We start from the raw sequence: 5,887 nt of genomic DNA on the forward strand, positions 1-5,887 counted from the left end.
AATCCAACCGCATGTCCCAATAACGTTTCACAGAAAAGGCTCTAACTCCAAGCAGTCAACATTCATTAAATTGGAGCCCAGAGGGAGTTATTGGGAGAAGAAGAAGAAGACAAACAGCGAAAAAGAAGAAGCCCAAGAAAGTGTACAAGCTCTTGTTGGAGGATTTTGACACTGATTCAGAGGAGTCAACTTCAAATAGGAGGGGTGAAGAGTAGAAAGTATCGATAAAGGATATTATGCTTCGAGAATTGTGAATCGAAATAAGCGTGTAGCAAAAATATGATCTACGAGTCAATAAAGAAAATGTTGGCGTGTGGAAGGAAAGTTACTAGGCTGATGCGTGTTCCACTGCAGTGGAACACATTCCATAGCATAAAACTGGCGTCATTGAATAAGTGGATAATGATGTCTGGGTTGTAGATTTAGCTGTGGACGGTATGAAAATACCTTATGAGTTGGATACAGGTGCATATGCCACTAGCATGACAAATCAGACATGTTACAAATATTTTCATAACGATAAACTGTTGGAAGTCAATACAAACATTATTCAGTATGGTACCACATCAGAGAACGGCTCTGTATGTTTGTTAATGTTACTGCTGAAGTTGACTAGTAAGCTTTTCATAGCCTCTATATACTGTAACGTCATCAGGTACATCTACTGTACTCGGAAGAAATTGGCTTAGATGTATTCCACTTCACTAAAAATATTGTGAAAACACAAAAAGTGAAACATTAGAAGTTTTCCACCCAGTAATCGATACAGTCAAAGACTTGTGAAACCATATTCTGAGGATTTCATAAAAAAGCAAGGAATTTAAGAGGAACCAAATGTGCCTTATTGGAAAAAGAAGGGTCTTAAAACATTGCCATCCGTGCTTGGCCAATTCTTCTATATCGCCAACTGCTTGTAGAAAATAAAATATAGCATATGGTTGATGTAATGACGCGTCTCAAGTTATCAGATGAGGTGTCATCAAAGCCATATGGCCGACACCTATTGTGTGTATCATCAGGCAGCGTAAAAGTCAAAAACGCGAAGTGAGAATTTGTTGGGATGTTAATCTTGTCATTACCCATTACCCCTTACCACCTACACACGATATTTCGCTAAATGTGGAGGAAGAGAGAAATTCACCAAACTTGAAACAATAGCGGCTACTTACAGTTAGAAATGGATGACCCATCTCAAGATCTGCAAAATGTTGCTGCCCTCTTGGTCTTCTATAAGTTTACTGGACTTCCTTTTGGAGTTGACCCTATGTGGAACGTAAAAATGGACAACATTTACTTTGATCTAAAGAAAACATGGTTGAAGGTACCTAATTAGCTGGTTGGCCGCACATTTCTGTGAAAAATGCTTATGCGACTTAAGTTTGTATGTGTACTATATCGTAATGTCAGTTTCATTGCGTTAAGATTCGTTTTCGTGGAGATGGTTTGCTTCCATTAGGAATTGCCAGAGCTACCTACGGATGAGGAAGCTCAGGGAGATCTGATGGAGACAGCTTTTCTTGTGGAATGACATTTCGATCAAAGAGTATTATCCCACAAATCTAACAGGTATTTTTAATGTCTTTCTCGGGCAAAGCTCTTACAAAGCGCATCTTGAGAATGGAGTGGAAATTTCTTTCATTTGGTTTCTCTGTAGAGTTTTTTCCAATATTATCATGCAGTTCATCTCTCTAAGCAGTCTAACGTGACTTGTAAATCCCGACGTACAGAAGCTGGAACACACGTGTAGTGTGAAAAGGGAACGTAAGTAAATAGATATTACTTTGACTAGCAAGCTCAAGTACTTGCGCAGAAGTATGTGCTCCACGGAAATGCGGCAGCAACAGCCTCTTTAGCAACCTCTTTTCAGACAGACGAACCTTGGTGTTCGGTAGACAGTTCTTCTCGTAATATACATCCTATCGAGAACCCCAGAAAATTATAAATGGAGGTATGCAATTTCCATTAGCACAAACACATCCCACCAAAGTCATAACTTCTCTACATTCTGCGTAGGTACGTCTATATAGGAACTTTTTTCCAGTCTCAATTACAACCTTACTGGGCTTGACAACAAACATCAACCGGTTTGCGTCAATATTCCACAAATGATCTTCCAACTTGCTTAGAGGAGACAAGCCTGGTTTCTTTTTGGCATCTGGAAGGTTGTCAAAACAATCATCGATCATATGAGGGTTAGCCATGGAAACCCGGTATGCATATAAACTTTCCCGCACTCTTAAGGACATCTCATGATGACGTTTAAAACTGAACCCCCATTTGTTGTTTGCAATTTTGTTTTCACTGTCAAAATAATTCTCATGTTGAGATGCACCTGCCACCTCACATGCAACCCCTTCACTTGTTTGGCAGTAACTCAAAATCCCATCTCTTGCACTGTAATTACGTACTTCAATAATTTCTGCTCTGTTTATGACTAAGAGAAATGGTCGACCTAATTTTTTCAAACTCACAACCTTGATTTTCTGCCAGGAACCTTTTTAAGGAGCTCCAAGGCACCCCATTCTCTTCTCTTTCAGCAGTGTAAACGCTAATATGATTTTGCTGAGCCATTCTTGCCACCTCTAACGTTTCCCTAAAGGTGTAGATATGATAGCTTTTACTTCCTTCAGGTGATACCGCATTTTTACGTTCACGACGGACGAAATCATATACACTCCTGGAAATTGAAATAATAACACCGTGGATTCATTGTCCCAGAAAGGGGAAACTTTATTGACACATTCCTGGGGTCAGATACATCACATGATCACACTGACAGAACCACAGGCACATAGACACAGGCAACAGAGCATGCACAATGTCGGCACTAGCACAGTGTATATCCACCTTTCGCAGCAATGCAGGCTGCTATTCTCCCATGGAGACGATCGTAGAGATGCTGGATGTAGTCCTGTGGAACGGCTTGCCATGCCATTTCCACCTGGCGCCTCAGTTGGACCAGCGTTCGTGCTGGACGTGCAGACCGCGTGAGACGACGCTTCATCCAGTCCCAAACATGCTCAATGGGGGACAGATCCGGAGATCTTGCTGGCCAGGGTAGTTGACTTACACCTTCTAGAGCACGTTGGGTGGCACGGGATACATGCGGACGTGCATTGTCCTGTTGGAACAGCAAGTTCCCTTGCCGGTCTAGGAATGGTAGAACGATGGGTTCGATGACGGTTTGGATGTACCGTGCACTATTCAGTGTCCCCTCGACGATCACCAGTGGTGTACGGCCAGTGTAGGAGATCGCTCCCCACACCATGATGCCGGGTGTTGGCCCTGTGTGCCTCGGTCGTATGCAGTCCTGATTGTGGCGCTCACCTGCACGGCGCCAATCACGCATACGACCATCATTGGCACCAAGGCAGAAGCGACTCTCATCGCTGAAGACGACACGTCTCCATTCGTCCCTCCATTCACGCCTGTCGCGACACCACTGGAGGCGGGCTGCACGATGTTGGGGCGTGAGCGGAAGACGGCCTAACGGTGTGCGGGACCGTAGCCCAGCTTCATGGAGACGGTTGCGAATGGTCCTCGCCGATACCCCAGGAGCAACAGTGACCCTAATTTGCTGGGAAGTGGCGGTGCGGTCCCCTACGGCACTGCGTAGGATCCTACGGTCTTGGCGTGCATCCGTGCGTCGCTGCGGTCCGGTCCCAGGTCGACGGGCACGTGCACCTTCCGCCGACCACTGGCGACAACATCGATGTACTGTGGAGACCTCACGCCCCACGTGTTGAGCAATTCGGCGGTACGTCCACCCGGCCTCCCGCATGCCCACTATACGCCCTCGCTCAAAGTCCGTCAACTGCACATACGGTTCACGTCCACGCTGTCGCGGCATGCTACCAGTGTTAAAGACTGCGATGGAGCTCCGTATGCCACGGCAAACTGGCTGACGCTGACGGCGGCGGTGCACAAATGCTGCGGAGCTAGCGCCACTCGACGGCCAACACCGCGGTTCCTGGTGTGTCCGCTGTGCCGTGCGTGTGATCATTGCTTGTACAGCCCTCTCGCAGTGTCCGGAGCAAGTATGGTGGGTCTGACACACCGGTGTCAATGTGTTCTTTTTTCCATTTCCAGGAGTGTATATCACAAACTTGGGTATATCAACAAATAAGGTTCCCTCATGCTGTCTTGATGACACTATCACCTCAGGCTTCCTCCCCGTAGAGCTTTGGTTCTATTTAGTTGTGTTAACTGAAACTATAAGAATGCCTAGCTAATGGTGAATAAATGAGAAAAGTAAACTTCTTTAAAGTAATGTGGAATATCAAGGTCGTATTATTGATAAAAATATATTGGCCTAGAGATCCATGGGAGACTTCATATCAGTTTTGCGAATTTCCAAGACCATCTATGTGATCGTAGTTGACACACATAGTAATTGTCCACAACTATTTAAGATGTCCTCTACCATCACTTCCGCTTTACTGGATGCATTAATCGATGTCCTTTTGTTTCCTCAGTTTTTGTGAACTTGAAGTGGCTGTATCACACAGCATCTAGTTAGCAAAGATTATGCACAATTTTGCGTGGAAAAGTGAGTTAGGTGTTTGACCATTGCACCGTACCGTGGCAATGCTGAACGAGATGTCCAAAGTTTTATGCATGTACTGAAAACTAGTGTAATTGATGAAACGACCAGTCTGGAGAAATTGTACACCTGGTTACTTGTCTATCGCAAGGCAAAACATGAATTCATAGGCCTTTATATAGTCATGCTTATGATTGGGAGCGATCTAAGGATTCGATTAAGCCCAATCAAGTCAACTGATGGGGTGGAGGACGGGGGTTGGGGGCCAAGCAGGCTCAGTGCTCCCTATGAGAAACTTTCGTGGTTAGTCTAACAACCCTACCACACAACAAAGGTCAAAATTTAATAATGATTGTGGTGTTGCTCACGCTGCTAAATACTGCATTTTAGGGCAACAACAAAGTTATTATGTGGCAGGTGTCATTAGAGCACAGTTATTAAAGTCATTTCATGTAATAATGAAAAACTTAGGCACTCATCTTTTCGTGTTTCCCCCGCTGGTCTCGTTGTAAAATCATGGCTCAATCGTCGAAAATCTAGGTGATGATTCCAAGCTCGGATGCAAAGAGGCCTAGGTTTTATTCTGCTATATTCAAAAGTTTTGTAGATGCGTTTCACAAACCATTCTTGAAGATTAAACCTTTCAAAGTTAGCAGAATAGTGATGTAAAAAAATAATCAGCACTCTGAATTTAAGTTACACTTCCTTTTAATTGCTTTTATTGCACTATCACGTAACACACAAAACATCACTTCACAATACAAAACATACTTTAAAACATCTTCCTCACATTTTATAAGCTAACTACAATATGCGTCTTTCCAACATGACGTCCAAGACTTGACCTTCTCAAGGTCCGACTCTCTAACAACTAACTAATAATTGATTACGCGCCCAAAACTCAGAGTTACATGTACGTCAAAGATCATAGCGACAAAAGAAAGAATACACATAAGAATAATATCATTGCAATATAAACATATCGACGTATTACAAATGAAATCAAATCTGAATGTTGTCTCAGAAATATGTTAAGTAGTTAACAGAAACACAGTAGAATATCGCTGGTATCGAGAAGTTGAGTTCATGTGCCGTAATGGTTACGTAATTGAAGTACCATTACAATAGCAAACGTCAGACCAAGTTAATAGCCAATAAGAGTCATTTATTCAATGTGGGGGAGTTCTTATGTGGGAGCAACTGACGTTAATACTGATGCATGGGACAAGGCAAAGTTTTAAAAAAGTGAGAGAATATTGTGTTACTCTGTAAAAGATTTGAATGACATTATTCAAAGGAATCCTATAGAATAATATTTGTCAGTCATTTCTGGTGCTAAGAATG

At 43.2% G+C, this 5,887-nt stretch overlaps 1 non-coding gene across 1 annotated transcript; it reads right to left on the reverse strand.

The window, feature by feature from the left end:
* Nucleotides 1-483: 483 nt before the first annotated feature.
* Nucleotides 484-555, reverse strand: LOC124623483. The gene has a single exon (XR_006980694.1). It is a non-coding gene; the product is annotated as a small nucleolar RNA SNORD77 (small nucleolar RNA).
* Between the last annotated feature and the right edge of the window lie 5,332 nt (nt 556-5,887).

The sequence above is a fragment of the Schistocerca americana genome, chromosome 7 (assembly GCF_021461395.2).
Source record: "Schistocerca americana isolate TAMUIC-IGC-003095 chromosome 7, iqSchAmer2.1, whole genome shotgun sequence".
Classification (NCBI taxonomy): Eukaryota; Metazoa; Arthropoda; class Insecta; order Orthoptera; family Acrididae; genus Schistocerca; species Schistocerca americana.